Below are 17277 nucleotides of genomic sequence, written 5' to 3'. Positions count from 1 at the left end.
AGCACCCTCAACGCGGATCCATATCAGGAACGTGTGGCTCTTTCTATCGGATATACCCCTGCTCGAGGCGGTTATCGAAAGCGCAGAATATTTCCTCAGTCGCAAAGCAAGGCATGAGCCAGGTATTTTGCAGGAAATTGGAATAAGGATGCGCCCCGAATGAAGAAAGGACGAGATCTCTGGCGCTGGATGCGGAGGATCCGCTGAACAGGATGCGAAAGAGCCTTGCAATTTACTACAGGCTCCATGAAGACAATACTGAGATAATTGCGTCCCGGAGTTATTGTTAATATCTTCTACAGCGTGTCTTGTTTGATCGTGTTAACATGCAAAATCGTTCTATTGGCGGCGGCTACGAAATTGGATCAAGACGTTCGATTTACTGGGAGAACTGTTGCAATCGAGGCAAAATTTCTTGTAGTCCTTATCATTCCACGGATTGTTTCTGTACCGTTGTAACTCTCAAATATATGTTCCAATGAAACATGTATCAATTTTTGATTTTACACGTCGACTAAAGTGTTACGTGGTTAGAGGGTTGATCAATCTTCTTGGAGAACAGCCCGATAACTGGTAAACACTAACGTTTTACTTGGCTTAAGAAAGGTTGTAAAGACTTATTAGACTTTCCGTTTGTTGTCTTCTCAGTTCTCTACTCACGCGAAAGCAACGATATCCCACAATGATCGGCCGCTTAACCGGTAATCGGGACCCGCTCCAGTTTTGCGGAAATAAAAGCGAGACCACCGCTTCTTCCGTTGCTTCCCGAGACGAGTTTAACGATTAGAAGTAACGTCTCATTACCATTTCAGCTTGTAACCGAAGGGGGGTTCTTTCTTTTCTACCTCGGTTCGGCCTCGTAAGCGTCTGCGACCTCGACTTCCTGAATCCTCCCGGCTGCTCGGCGTCTCCTCTTTTTACATTTATCTCGCTCCCTCTCCCTTAATTTCCCGCAGCATCTTGCCGGCCCTCTCTCTCCCTCTCTGCTCCTTTCTCTCGGTCTCTTTCGGTCTCCTCTGCGAGGTAGAAAATGCAATTTCGGGCGTTACGGTAGCGTTTAATTCCCTTACGCCTTCTGCCGAGCGGTTCCTCGTCCGTACCCTCTTCTCCCGTCCTTTGTAACCTTTCTCAGCCCTCCTCGCCAATTCCCTCCGTAATCCACGATCCCATTTCGATTCATTCCTAGATAGGACTTAAGAGACATACAACGCGGCCCCGTCGTGGTGAGGGACCTATGTGGCTACCCGACTACTAAGCCACCCAGCTACGTATCGACGTTCCTACCTAACTAGGTAACTATCTTCGTACGTAATTACGTACCCCCTCGGTGCCGGATACCAGAACTGCCCTCGATGTGCCGCTCGATGCCGAGACATTCGGAAACGCTAGAATTTCGGAATTCGGGCCGTGATTCGAAATAAATTGCTACCAATGCTGCGATGGACCGAGTGGGAGCCATTTTGACAAAAAACTCTATCTGCAATATCGTAGCTCGGGGTGAACGCGGGAAAAAATATTGATGGTGCTCTGTGATGAAAAAATATTGATGGTGCCTTTGCTACTAGGGTCGGTTCTGTCATGGCCAAGAGTTTATTGGAACATTGAGCACGGCCGGATATCAAATATTTATTTTTTACGTGGCCAGATATTCACGAGCTGTACGTTTAAATTCCCATTTGAATTCGGAGAATTCTGAGGAATCGGGCAATATACGTTTCGAGGAAATCGGAATTCGGAAAAAATGTTAAGTCCTACGGTAACGCCAAATTCGAAGATAACTTATCGAATCTTTTGGCAGCTTTTTAATACAGTGAGTGAGTCGGTTATCTTTAGTAATGGAGTTACGATTTAACACCTAATCTTATAATGACAATTACTCTTGTTACCGTTCATTTTGGCCGGAATTTTCAATTTCAGGTCTGCGGAACGATTCCATAAAGGTACCTTTCATCTCAGAGAATGCACTCGCGAATCACGCGAGAAGAGGATGACGCCAAAGGGATGGCCGTATAGAGATGTACTAAGTGAAACGGATTTACTCGGATGCTAGGATCTGAAACCTGAATTCGTAAGTATGTAGAGGGAATACAGGTATCCAGAAAGCACTTTATCCGGATACATCCGAGCCCTGGATGCGATGGCTTCGCCGAGTGTTGCTCAAACGCGTTACACCGGCTCGGGACGATTCGTCGGTGTAAGTATACTTTGTATGCCACGGCGCCGATGAAAGAATAATTTATTTCCCAGCCTGGCAAACTCGCTGGCAGAGCCTCGATGAAGCCTCCTGGCAGAGCGGCTTTCGTCGCGTTTGTCCAAGTCTCTTCGAATATTCGATCGATATCTCACGGATTATGCGATGCGAGCGTCGGAACCGATCCAAACGACTCATTTGTAACGCGCCTGCATCCAATTTCTTTCCTGGGACCAATCATGCTGACAGATTAGAGGATCCTCACCGACGTCAAAAGCGCCAAGGTAGTACAATTCGAGACAAAGCCCAACATAAAGTCGATATGCCCTGGCTCAAAAATAAATGCAAGATAATAACTATAAAATTCACCTCAGAAGCGGTGAAACTCGTGAGGATCCTCGAATGCACTTTCCAGGCGAAGATTGTCTTCGATTAAAAAAAATGGAAAGGAATTTTGATAGGACACTCAGGGTCCATGTTTAAGCAGCACCTGGGGAATCTGGACTCGATTTGAAGAAGTCTCAAAAATAGTTGCACATGCACCGACCGAACAGGGCATCGAGCGAGCAGCCCCGGATACAGTTCCACGAGCCGGCGTTCCGCCCTCTCTCCGTCGGCGCATCCGCGGTAATGCGTCATTGTCGCAGACGTTCGATCATGATAAATGCGGGGTGCAATATGGGCGTTACAACTTGTCACAATTACCGCTGGTATGGCGCCGGATTTCCGCTCGCGGGGTGAGTTAGGTATGCGAGGGGCGCGTTATACAGGCGGTAAAACGAAATTTTCCCTCGCCGATAACGGCAGTTTTGCGTTAGCCCGAGTAACTTTAACGGCCATTTTACATTACTTCCTTCCCCGCTGCCCATCCCTCGGCTTTTCCGCTCAGCGGCCGGGCCGTTCAATTTTGCCGGTATTACCTCCTCCCGCGAAACCGCGCTCCCTAATAAACCGCGTTAAAAATCGATCTAGTCCCTTTCCGGGGAGCAGGATGGCGCGAAAACAAGGGGAGGGATTTTTGTCCGTTTTGTTTTCGGAACGATATCTCGGTATAAGTGGGATGAAAAAGAGAAAGCCGAAGGGAGGAAGCGAGGACCGGCCCCTGGTGGGGGAGTGTCGGTGCGCGGGTGCCGATAACGCGTTGATAACGCGCCTATCGTGCCGATCGCGCCCATCTCGCTCATCTGGTCTGCCGTCCATCGTGGGCACGGCTCGCATCGCGCCCATAGCGTCGAGAGACCCGATGAAAATGCAGAATCGAGCCTTTCAAAGCCCTCTGGCCTTCCCTCGCCGCGGCGCCGGTGGCCGTCGAGATTAGAGCGCGCGGGTTAAAATTTCGAGAGCCGTGGCCAGGAAAAATTAAAACGGCGAAGGGAAGAACGGACGGGGACGGAAAGAATCCCGGGGAGCGGGGAGCTCGGATTGCGGCGGCTTTTAGCCCCCGTTCGATCGCGGGCACCGGCCAAGAGCGCGCAAACAAAGAACCGCCACGGGACCGCATTACGCGCTGCTCCGAGCCAAGTGCAACAAGATGCATTCGATGCGCTCCGTCCGTCAGGCCGTTTAAAGTTTTCCCATTTCGCGGCGACCCGGGCCTCGTAATACGACGCTCGTCGCGCCGTCGCCGGCGACGCGCGTCGCGACGCCCTGCGATATCGGGCGCAGGGATTGCTGGGGATGCAGGCCTATGCAGGTGGCTGCAGTGCGCCGCGTCGACGGTGGTTTTCACCCTAGTTCTAGGGTTAAAACCACCGTCTAGGGTGAAAACCACTGGGTTTCAAATGGCCCATCCTATACAAATAAAAATCCGGTAGTTCTAGTGTTAAGCGACGAGGCGTACTCTCCTGTGGCTCTTTCGTTACTGTGGGGGACTATAATCGTCGGCCACGAAACACAGTTCATATGCTATGGGCAACTATGGTCGCCCACCATGAAATGCTGTTTATATACTACGGGCGACTATAGTCGCCTGCTATGAAACAAGGTTTATAAACCATGGGCAACTATAGTTTCTCGCCCCGAATCTGCCTTCGGTTATTATGGGCGATTTGAGTCGGTCGATGTGTATCACTTACTGAAATCATATGCAATGGTTGATGTCTTAACGTGTCGTTCATTATATACCATCTTTTTCGTATTTCATATATTAACGGTGGCAAGAATTGATGTAGAGAAAGGGTTAACGATGTTTCGTTATGGAGAAAACGCAGGACTAACTCGACGAGAATCGACGGGGTTAGTTGGTAACATTGAGAATGCACTACGGTGCATCAAAAACGCGTCATGATGGGTTGTGATAAGAGCATGACGTGGTTCAGCAATGTACCATCGACGATATATCATCCATGACGGAGAAGAGCACAGTTCGCAAATAGCACGATCAGGTGCAGTACCAAATGCCCTGGAATTAATACAATGCACCATTCATGATTCAGAGTCGACATAAATGTGCCGATGGTTACGAAAGTGGCCTAAATAATTTTTTTTCCCTCTATGAAAATAACTTCACAGAATTGTAATTTAAACATATGCAACGCAGAGTGGGAAAAATTCATGGTTTTTAGAAAATCGTCCTGCATGAGAATTATTCTCGTATGACGCACATAATGTATTTTGTTATTTGGCGCGTTGTATGAAGAATCGCGTTATATGAAAACAATAGCCGCAACATTTTTGGGGCGTTACAGGAATTCGCGTTGTAAGAACTCGCGTTATACGAGAGCGTACTGTATTCTCGCGTAAATGCGCTTCGAGGGGCGCATCAACGGATGGCAAATGTCGTTGTAACGTTCTCGATATTCGTTAATCGAGAAAATCGAAAGCGTTTTTGTAGTCGCGGCGCGAGTTGGGGCTGTTCAGAGCGCCATGGCGCGGAGCGTCAGCCCCGGACGCAACCGGTGCGCCGTAACGATGTTCCGTTTATCGAATACCGCGGGACAAACGAAATATTAGCACCCCGAGCGATCGAATGCTTGCTCGGGAACACCGAGTCGAATTAGCTACGTCGAATACACGTCCCGACGCCACGGGCTTGCGGCCGAATCTGCCACTAATGTTCGCTGAGCTGACGCGACCCGATGCGGACGTCGGAATTAATGCTCATGGGCCCAAGTGGATGTTTTCTTCCCGGGAATATTGTCGGGCGTAAAGATAATTGCTCGTTGCTCCAATATCAGAGCCGAACGTGAACTCAATCTCTATTTGAAAAGCATTTCGGACATTTGGACGTAATTTTTCCTTGAGAACATCGCGTTAGGTATAATCGATAGAATCAACCATTTTAATCATTACAATCATCATTATAATCATTTTAACATTTGTAATCATTTGTCCTGAGGTTCTTCTCATCTCATTGTTTCGTTCAAAATTTTGAGTAGGTACTCCTGTACATTTTCTAGCGTAAAAATGGAGTTCTTTTAAATATAGTACCCATTCGTCCGATTTTCATTTCAAGTGCCGTCGTTTCTGATCTCAGTACACATTCGTACTCGGGAATGTACGAAATATCGAGCACTTTAACCCGACCGCTCTTTTAGAACCAGGGCCGCTCGAGATTCGGTATTTGTCTCGTTTTCATATCGAGTGGCGCGGTTTCCGACTTTAGTATACATCCGTGCTCAAAGGTGTTCGAAAAATATCGAGACATTTTCCCCGGGGTGGCGAAACGCTCTTGCGCCAGGAAACGAACCCTTACACAGAGAAGAAACATTGATCGACCCAAAGAAATATCATATTAACTCTCCGATTCAAACAGTCACGATTTCGAAGAAACGTAGCATCCAGTTTATTCAAATACATTCGATTCAAACAATTATTCCATTAATTAACCCCTTGCGCTACAATGACGAGTTAGACCTGTCATGAGGTTTTAATGGCCAACTGCGCCATTACATTATGCAGGGGCTAACTCAAATTAACCGGTGCTTTATTGCAATATTTTTCGTAATTAAACATTAGCGCAAGGGGACAGCAAAATATTTCATTGGCACCGTTCAAAGAAATATTTCTTTGCTTTCGTAAAATCTTGTTGGTAGGGTAGACCCTGCTCTGACGGCGTTACGTTTCACTCTGGGAGCCGGCCTCGGACGCTCGGCTAGTCTCAAATTCCGAAAGTGCATTACGGACGACTCCCTCTCTTGACACTCGAACGCCGGGTGCATAATGGGGCGAGGGGTGCGACCGCGCTTTGGAGATTCGCGGATCCGCGCTCCTCGGAAAGAAGTCCGCTGCGAGGCGTCTCGGTATTTCCTGCTGACAAAGGCGCAGGGGTGAGTCGGGGGTGCGAGCGGAAGTTGCCGCATTTGCATTGCAATGTCGGACGTCGAATATTCATCCGACTCGCGTGCAAGCTACACACGGGGGTTCCCGAAGACGGGTCGACGTAAAGCGCAAAAGCGAGCACCACCCTATTGAAGGGTCCGACTCGATATTGCGCGATTGTTATTACCGCGATGTCCGGCGTGCGTGTGCGTCCACGAGATATACCGCATAGGGGAAGAATTCAAACGAGGGGCCCCAAAGGCCTCGATGCGCACCCCTTATCGTGCGTTACCTTCGGAAATTACCTGCCAACGATGACGCCGGTGCACCTATTTATCTCCGTCAATCCGACGAGATCGCGGGAAGCACCCTGTAGTCCTAATAGCGGATCTAGGGGATAGCGAATCTGCCTCGGCGATTAAGGGCGATCGCTTCGGTGCTCGTTAAACCCTCCTGACGTTCACCATCGATGTACGAAATTGTAACAGTATGTTATATAATCATCTATTTACTTAAAGGTGTATAATAAATGTATACCGATTCGCTTTTAAGATGCTAAACTCATAAATTTATTACAACCTTATATACCAAAAGTGCATGAATTTTATGAATATTATTTAAAGATGTACCATTTAAATGTGCTCAATTTTTTACTGTAACATTTTTATAAGTCTGTGAAAGCTGAATATAAAAAATTAATCTGAACATAAATTATCAATTTAACGTTTTCGAATAGTTTAGATTTTTATACAGGTTATCTAGACTTCCATGATGTATGTAATGAAAATATACGCGTTGAAAAGATTTACATATATATCCACTATAAGTATATTATACTTCGTACGGTGCCTGGTAATACATCATAATTTATCCAGTGGTAAAAAATCATGTTGTATGGTCACCAGCCAAAGAGGAAGTAAATAAAAAATCAGAGTATGGACAAAATTAACAATTCTATCAAGTTGGAATTTAGATATAAACATTAAGTATGTATGAAAACGGTTAGGTTACACGAGATGTCTTTTTATTTCTCTAAACGTATTTTCAACCTTTGGTAGATGTCTACTAGACCTATTATATATTTTGTATGCGTCAAGGAATAAGTAGATATTTGTAGATCAATAGTGGATATATAATTTTCATCTACAACAGACATAGGTATTTATATGTATATATCCTTTAGATATTTTTTTAGGTGGATGATAGACGATATACATTTGCTATACCTATAGATCTAATTTAGACGATTAATTTACGTATATTCCACTTCATGGGTTGTCTGGGTAGTAGCTTGGTAGCGAGTCCTACCGACTATAACTCCGTTTCGCGTGGCGGCCGTGGGGGATCGTAATTAAGGGTGTTGAATTGTGTGGTAAGTAAGTGGCGCATCGGGCGGCGAGTGAATGCGTATCCGGTATATCAATGGCAAACTGGAAGAGTGAGTACTCGCAGCGGGGGTGGCCACGAGGGGGTAAAGTCGAGGGCGAGAAAGAGGCAAAGCGGAGGCACCTCCAGGAAAAAGAAACGAGCGACCGGTCTCACAGCTTCTCCCATGCCGGCTTTGATGATTTACAATTATGCCAATTACACGGCCGCATTATTAGCACGCTATCTACGCCCTGGCCGGGTTTAAAAAAATAATTAGTGGATCGTGCAAGGGGAACCCGTGCTTTTTCATCGTTACGTCTCGAAAAAGATAGATTCCAGAGGAGGTGAACTTCGGCGCTTGAACGTTCATCGGTCACGGTAAATAGTGTGGGAAGAGATTGATCGCGTCCAAAATGATATTAAGCCACGGCCAGGAAGCGGGAAGATAGAGGAGCGAGTACATGGCTCATGCGAAGTTGTTATCCTCGGCATGTATAAACTGAACTGAAAATTGCCGGAATAATTTTCAAGTCGCGAGGCAACATAAGAATGTGCCAAGTATTCGATAAGTCGGGCGTTATTTAAGTCGCTTCCTCTTAAAGAAGGCGTTTCCGTCCGATCAAAGCTTCCGCCGAACCGTTAAATGTAGAAATGATAATGTAAAAAGAAGTCACTCCCGATGAGCGGTTTAAATTAAGACATTTCTCGACTTCGTTTAGCATACTCCATTGATAACGAACTCGGGACCAAAATGGCGGCAAAAAGAGACCGTGGTCCGCGATCTCATTAAGCGTTATTCCATAGTATCACTTAGGCCACGTCACTGCCGCAAAAAGTCACCGTGGAGTGCGACATTTGCACTCGTAAAAAGCGGAGGATCAACACCCGATCGGTTTTCTCATTTGGCTCGTACCTAATGCACTCCTCGTCGACGTTAAAAAAAAATGGCCAATCGTAATTAAATCTCGGAATGTTGGCGCCCACTTCGCAGGCATGACCATTTACAATGTCGAGGCCAGAGAAGTAGAAACCGAGGGTAATTCCTTGAGATTTCGACGTTTTATTCGTGTTTCCTTCGACCGGCTTACGCTCGTCGGACTGGTTCCAGTTCATTCATACAATGCACCGTGTGCACTCGGTGCATCGTCCAACTTGGATCGCGAATCGACCCGCTGAATGCCGATCGGTCGCATTCGGTCACGACGATCGAGATTTCAAATGTTCGTCGAATATAGCCCGAGCCCATTGTGAGAATCCATGGAACCACAAAACCGGCCGCACGCCGATGCGACGACGATGCCGTTTTAAGGGGTCCTTAAGGGGGAAACGAATATCGGAAGTGATTTGCGATCAATGCACCTCATCCCCGAAGTCTCTTCGCACTTGAACGACCTGTATGGACATCGCGATAGGATGCCAAGCATCGGTTGATTTTCGCACTAATTCGTACAACTTGGAGACTGATACAATGGAGGATGTCCTACAGAAGAGCAGGGAGTGGAAGACTCCCTGTACAAGCGTGGTTCTAAAGAGAGCTAAAGAAACTCTGATTAAATCAAGAGAAAAAAAAAATGGAAAATTGACTCGATAGTCAGAATTAATTAAACCAGCTTCAAGCTATCGAGTGCCCGTTTCTAAAATGGTATACGATTGAAAATGCAAGGTAGCACGGATATTTTTCCTACGGCTCCGAGTATTACGTCGGATTTACCTACGCGGAGTTGAATCACTTGATCTAGGGCGCAATAAATCGAGTAGAAAGTTTTCTTCAATTATACCGCGCCAAGTATAGTTGAAACGAGCCAAAGCGTGTGGATTTTTATTTGTAGGGGAAAAGGAGAACGAGATTAGCAGGAACTAGAGCAGGAACTTCGTAAGAGCACCTTATATCGTAGCAGGTATTTCATAAGCGGTCAAGGAATACAAGGAACTCGGGTTTGAGCTTGGTCTCGATCAAATCAGGTTGCCATACTCGGAACGAATGTCAGGAAGTCGGCTAGACGAGCAGCGACATTCCGATTAGCCCTTTTTTCCCGCGAGCACCTTGCGACACCTTTTCATCGCCTCCGCGATTTCTGGAAGCAGGTAAAGGGAGGACAATGGCATCGAACTGAATGAATCATGGGGAACATTTCCCCGCTAATTAGTGTATTCTTTAAGTAGCCGCAGTCATTACGACCCCGTGCCACCGGAAGGCTCCCTTGGAGTTTGAATAGCAGTCGCCCGGGGAGCCCGAAGAGAGGAGAGACCGAGAGGTCGTCCTCCGAAAGTTAAGAGCCAACATAGGCGCGGCCCAACTTAAAGACGTAATGTCTACTGTATGTATACGAGGTCGTTAGGTAGCGGGTTTACCTTAACTCCCGTTTAAGCAGCCGATATATTTCGCCATCGCCTCTCTTAGGTGAACTCCGGCTCCCCATAAATTCGACCATGTATTCGCAATGGAATATCCTTGACGTGAATGGAGAACTCCTCCAGGAAACTAACTTCTTGTTGATAATAATCGGTCATTCATGCTGGCCTTACGCCTGCCAGTTATGCTTGTCAAGTATCTCGGTTATATCGCCGAGAGCGGACAAAGTGTACGCGAAGATTAAGCACCAGTTTGCACGGTCAGTTTTGGAATGGATGGCCGGAAATAAGTCTTCGAATTTACCAGGAATTCTTCACATCCAAGTGGGATCTTTAACCATAAGGACGCAGGCGAAGAAGCGAGGGTGAAAATAATTTTTAATTTCGGAAATTAGTACCGTCGACGGGATGTTAATTCTCTCTGGTCAGGATTTGTGGATACAGTAGCAAAGAATGAATTTATAAATATTGCGAGGGCATGCTAGGAAAATGAATATTAACTAGACCGCAAGTATCATTGTTTTTAATAAACATGGAGGAAAATTAGGCTTCGCTTTGTTGACTTCTGTCCCATTTTGCTTTTAAGCTTGACGGAACTTGGAAATCTTTAGGATTATGGGGCAGACACTTTTTACACTTTCCGCCCTTTACGAGAATTTCAACGTGACCGCTTTTCACCGGAAACAGGGAAATTAGTTATTTCTTCGCCCGTAATTTACAGTTGAAATGGTTGCAGACTGGAACAATGCGGTATATACTGTTAGATGCTTGGTTATTTACTGCATGTGCCGCTTATATACCGCGTCGGTCCGACACTGCACGGTATAGCGTTATTTCGTTGATTAAATGCAAAATGTAACTATTCACACGCATGTAGTACAGATGCACTGGATGTACCCGGGTTTGCAGTCCGTCTTGCACATGTTTAATTCTTCCTTGCGTCTCGGTCATTTAATTAATTAAATAACCTAAAAATTAGCGAAACATATTCCACCATTTACCCACGTATGTCGGTACAAATCGTGATCCATAATTCGATCCACGAATATGTCTCTATCGGTGCTTAACCCGTAAGAAATAACGTGAAGTATCGAATAGAGCTGCGAGTCTATTTTTGACTAGCTAGAGAAATGATTTATTTGATATCCCTTGAATTTGAATATGTCAGCACTTAACTCGAGTGCAGTAGACGTGTCTGTGTGGAATATTGCAGGGTCAGGTCATAATGTCTATTGTCTGAGCCCGAGGTCGTTAGAGGCTGGGTTTACCTTAACTCTTGCTTAAGTGCTCGATATATTTCGCCTTTACCTCCTCCGTGAACTCCACTCGGTAGTTTCTAGACAACCACGTATTCACGATATGTCACGTGGGAATTTCTCGACGTGAATAGAGAATCGTTGTCTCCGGGATCCCAAGGGGCAGGGCGAAGTAAGTCCTTCCTGAAAGATCGATCTCGAGGAGGTGATCGGTCATCCTTACCGGCCAATCTACCGGCCGAAACTGCCAGGAGTGATTCCGATCGCATCGACGGCGCTCCCGAACTTTCCGATCCGAAGATATTTCCGGACAGTTCTGAAATTACTACACGACGCGAGTGTCACCGCGCTCGATCCGAGGTATATCATGATAAACGATGGTTTTTCACTACCAACTATTTTTGCCCCGATGATTGGCTGACGTGCGAATGGACACCTCGGCGATCCACGAAGCGATCCAGTCTCTTGGGAAACTCCCTAATAAAATAAATTAAACTCCATCTCAATAATTATTTCTGTAGTTATGACATCTCAGATGTTTAGCGGAAAGCTTTTACCCGCGATCCGAACTTCTCTAAAAGCCCATTTGGAAATGAATAATTAAGTAAGGTATAGTGTAATGGTGAGGGGTCTTCATGGTGGTGATCATTTGTACGGTCCCAGGGATTTCAGGTCGATATTGCAATACTCGCGTGGGGTCTGCTCGTTCATAATTGAAATAAAAATACCTTTGAGGAGATAATGTAATCGCCAATCGACAGATAGCGTTTAAACACGGCAGGGGATTTGAAATGGTCACGTCGGGAAGGTACGAATTCCATGTGGAACCATATTCCATGCGTTCCATGAGAAGGACCCAATTAGGGGGTGGTTCCGGATTAGCGGAAACACGACTACTCGATAATAGCGATAACTCCCACTCGACCTCGTCCAAATTGCTCCGATCACTTTGATATTCCGCTAGTTCGTTAAAAGTCACTCTCGTTACAATCGCGACTCAGGGTTAACCCCGTTGCGAGGGTCGTAAGTATTATTCATCAAGCAATATGTAAACTCAATTTCCACGAAAATTCCCGATAACGAGTGTCAAAAGAGCCATTACCTGGGGATTCGATAGGCGGGTCTCAAATTTTGGGAACTCGTGAAATTTCACTTCCGACGTATCGGTCGAAAACGAATCTCGAAAACTCGCGTCTCTCTGCCTCGGGCGCAAAAAAAAAAAATAACTGCGGACCCCGGGTCAAAAAGTTAACAGTTAACCTGCTGCACTCTGTGCTCTCATTTCCCTGTGCCGAATCCTTTCATACGTTCCGTTTTTTTCCTGCATACGCAGTACGTTGACGCTTGCAAACAGGAACTTCGGAATGAATTTTTTCGAAAACGGTAACGATCCAAAATTCATCGGGGTGGGGGTATTCTTTAGTAAATCTATTACAATCAAAGAGGAGTATCAAACACTCGTAATCCTCGTTTAACGACCCAGGGCAATTTAATGGATTTACCAGTTATAGAGACGAGCAGAATTTCAAATTTTGATTCATTTTAGGAAGCACATGTTCCGACTTGTACTCTGTTTAATTCCCACGGTGTATAATTTATTATTATTATTATTTTGGTATATTTTCAAGTTATCCCTAAGAACTTACCGTCAAATTACGTCTCTTGTCCCACCTGTTGAAATATCCATGAGGCCGCGAAGTTTCGCGGCGGTATAAAATTTCTAGCGGATTTCGAGGAGACTTCGTTTCGGACTTCCCTCCACAAGGGAGGTCTAACCAACGAAATTTGAAAGGCTGGTCACGTTCGTGCATCCATCGTCACTGAGTTTTACGAAGTGGCAGGGTAAACGTGCGGAAAAAGCTCCGTCGCGGTATCCGGAAACCCGACTAAACGCGGCGCAATTGCATGCGTGTCGTCGTGCCCAGTGGGCACTTAAGCAGCCAGAAACGTAACGATGTTCATCATCGCACCCTACGGAGCTGAGAGCGATGATAATCATCTGCTCCTTTAGAAAAAAAAAAGACCCTCAAGATAGGCTAAACGAGCCGTAACACGATCAACAGAAGTCAAGCAATTCCACGCATGGGTCGTCCTTGTCTGCTCGGAGAAAAGAGTGAAACTTCGTGTCTACGCTCCATCTTTGATAAGATCGGATAATGACACCTTTCCATTGTTAATTGCGGTGGGGAATGCTTTTCTCAAAGGTTACTGGATTAAACTCGATCGCTATTAAGCACGGGAAAGGTGAAAATAAAAATGTGACATCCTCGCGGGTAAATTCAGAATCTCCGTGAGTAGAAAGGAATATTTTATAACGTAATTAAAGATATTTATGGTACCACTAATTTGGGCTGGATCTCAGTTTGGATCGGTAACGTAGTCAGTAAAATCGCATTTTGCTGTTTCAAACAGTAATCCCGTGTGTGTAATTGTTTGGTGAGAATATTTGTTGTATAATTTATGGTTATTAACTAGAAGAAGAAAATTGAAGATAACGTATTGAGTGGAAGGGAAGTTAAATTTCGCATTCAGGGGGAAGTTAACTCTTGTAGGTACTTTATTTCCGAGGGCGAGGGCGACGGGCGTTCTCGGTGAGCGGGAAGCGGTTAAAAAGTGTCAATTGAGTGAAAAGTTGCCTCATCGATTAGAACTCTGGGGGAAGCTGACGGGAAGGCCAGTTTCTGATTGCTTCCAGAGCGCGGATAAAGGGCGGGTGAGGGATGGATTGCAACCTTGTATCGACTGGGCACTTTGAAACTCCACGGTTAACTGTCGGGTCTTGGAAGATATTGCTCAACTTTCAAATAGCGCCACTGGGTAGAACCTCTGTGTTCCCAGGTACGCGCGCACACGCAAACGATATAAATTACAGATACTCAATTAAAATTATAAAAGAAATAATCGTTAATCAATAGACAGATAGCAATACTATCCCACCTCTCGACAAGGCCTTCTACCGCATCAAAATCTCCGAAAAATTCGGAGGAACATTTAGGAGGGAAATCTGATGCGAGTAATTACAAGTATTGACAGCTGTATTGACATATATTGACAGCCGTGTCGAATTATATTGGGTATCGTACTAAGTGGCATGCTCCACCTGTCGTTTTAGTACAATAATTAAAAAGAAATCGAAGTAAAACTCCTGAAATCCTCTGGATTCATGGTTTCTGAGGCCCTAATTGACTGCAGAGGGACATCTTGCGCCCTCGAAGTTTCAAATGGTTCGATTCAATACTCTTAAAAAAAAAAGAGTGTCTTATTTTAATCGATTGATTTGACGGTGGGTTTCACATCACCTTAATTAATTCTCATTAATATCCCATTCCTGGCATTTCCCTTAAACAGGATTCCATCTCTCAGGGACGCGAAAGTGGAGCGGCAGCCATACGCCTCGCAGCTCCCAACGGGAGTTCTCCCAGACATTTGTTCCCCTGAAATTTCCCGGGCTCAATAGACCGATCGAAAGACACGGCTTCCACTCGAGCCTTAATCGAATCTCGCTGAGCGTTGTCTTTATAAATGCGATGAAACGGGATTCGAGGGAAAGAGGGGTCCGCAAGGAGGCCTTCGGTAGGATCCGTCGAAAGTACGAGGCATTCTGCAAGCATTCCGTTCGCCTCGAAAGTCCTGCTTCTCATTCCGCTTTCTCCAGTGTTCGAAGCTTCCGCGCCATTTTCTGTAGCTACTATACCTACGAAGGGGTAACCACCTGCTTCGCAGTACCTGTCAGGGAGGGTGGAGTAAAAAGCGGCCGCAAACGCCTAGGCGGCGCATCGTGTCGGGTTTGTAAGTAAAACTTAGACGTTAATACCTGGACGCGGCGAGTTCCGGTAGTTCCATGGAAGAAGCTTCGAGCTTTTTGCACGTAGGCGCAGGTAAACGGACTCGTTTTCCCGACTTAGGACGGAACGTCGAGAGGGAACTTCGCCGCGGCTCGCCGACGCCATCAACGCACGTCGGGGATCTGCCAAAGTAGAGTTTACCGAAACTTCTCGCTGGTTAAAAACAAGGTGCGAAACATCAGCCCCGGCGGAAACTGCGTGAAACTCGATTCGCTGCGTCTGAACCGCAGGTTTTCGGCAAACCGCCGCTAGGAAGGGATTAGTAAGGAAAATTCGGGGACCCGAAGGGGTCGGATTTTGTAACTCGGATCTAGGGACGATGCCGAAATGGGGCAACTCTCGTGACTTTGTTCACCGAGGTGAAAATGTGAGTACTTCTCGCGATAGTACTCGATAAGTAACTCCTCGTCGAATGACGAGACATGAGGAAGAGGAATACGAGGACAGATAGAGAGGGAGAGAGAAACTCAGCGACGAGAGTAACGTTTTACGGTATTTCTATCATGATGTTGCGTCTGAAACTTGCAATTTTTTTCCAATTCTTCGTTTGTCCGATGGAAGGTATAAATTCAATGCTAGAATCGATTTTCGAGCAGTCTCGTATATGGGATCATCCGCTCATAATCGAAAAGATTCGTACTTTCGGTCTAGAGATTTCCCATCTTCTCTCAAGGGATACAAACGTCGGGCGAATAAACTCACGTGAGACGAAAGTGCGAGAAGTGAATATTTTCACCAGAGGTGCAAAATCGACCCCCGGGACCCGGAATCGCGAAACTCGAAACCCGCTGCGAAATCGCGAGCCTTCGATCACCCAAGCTCGGTGATGGGAAACGGGGAGAGGATTTGGGCGTCGCGTGTCGCGACAATTTCGGGGGTGACCGAAATTGATGGTGCTCCGAGTAAACGTCCGATCCGGCTGGACGGCGAGCTTTTTCGGCCAGTGATCCAGCGAATCGAAGAGCAATGGCCAAACGGAAGAGCTCGGTTTTTCGCGAGCCGAGGCTCGTGTCCTCCCTGGTCCAGGACACGGGCTTCGGGAACTTAACCCCCAAATCGCGCCCTTTCCATTGTGCATATTGAATGGGGGCCAGGGAATAATTTCACACGGATTTCACCCGGAATAGCGGAGGATCCTCGAAATGCGTCGGTCCTGGGAAAAATGAACGTAACACTCGAACCGAATGGTTTTTCCGGGGATTTGGTTTCGGGGAGGATTTTCTCCGGGTAGTTTCGACGGGCAGGGTTTGCTGCGTCGTTAGAACGCGTGGTCGCTGCGAGGGGATCGTTTTTTGATATTGTACAGAATGTTCGGGAGGTGGTGTGCGAAAATGGCTCCCTAAACGAAGGACCTTGTATTACCCATTTTACTTTTCAATTCTGAATTTCGGCTAAACGTCGATTTTCCTGGTAAGAGACATCGAACAACTGCTTTAAGAAAAAATCTCAAACGCCTTTCCACTCTACTGCCAAATATTGACACTGTCAAATAGGCGCCATTTCCTAAAGGGATATGATATATAATTACGGAAAGAGAGAATAACTTTTCAAGTTAATATTCTATACATTGTAAAGTTATTTTTTTTCTTTCTCTAGTCGTGTACCATATCTCTTTAGGGATGATGACGCCTGGTTTACTGCTCATAGCGGTAACGTTTAATGTTAAATGTTCACGGTTAAGAACACGCCAAATGCGGATTTCAAAGTTCAAGTTCACCACAAATCCCTCGATTCACCTCCTGACAAACGGACGTAATAAAAACTGCATCATAATCAAATTCAAAGCATACTTGCTCACTATACCTAGATCCGCGGAGCTCATGAGAACCGACGAGCAGTGCAATGGAAACAATGAAAAGCGTGCGACGAAGATAACTTTCGCACGCGTGTTAAGCGTGTTACCTCGTCCCGATTTCCACAACGTTTCTCTGTCGAACGATACGAGTGCGTGTACGCATTGTGCAAACGATTGGATATCCGACTCGTGTCGCTCCTGCATCTTGCT

At 46.1% G+C, this 17277-nt stretch overlaps 1 protein-coding gene across 3 annotated transcripts in view; it reads right to left on the bottom strand.

The window, feature by feature from the left end:
• LOC105698139 (nephrin) overlaps positions 1-17277 on the bottom strand; it is a 306065-nt gene that overhangs the window by 65535 nt on the left and 223253 nt on the right. The gene's annotated exons all lie outside the window — the stretch shown is intronic.

Source organism: Orussus abietinus, unplaced genomic scaffold (genome assembly GCF_000612105.2).
Source record: "Orussus abietinus isolate OABI.00-Male unplaced genomic scaffold, Oabi_2.0 scaffold1, whole genome shotgun sequence".
NCBI lineage: Eukaryota > Metazoa > Arthropoda > Insecta > Hymenoptera > Orussidae > Orussus > Orussus abietinus.
Note: the sequence above shows the minus strand (reverse complement) of the source record. Positions and strands in the feature narration are given on the sequence as shown.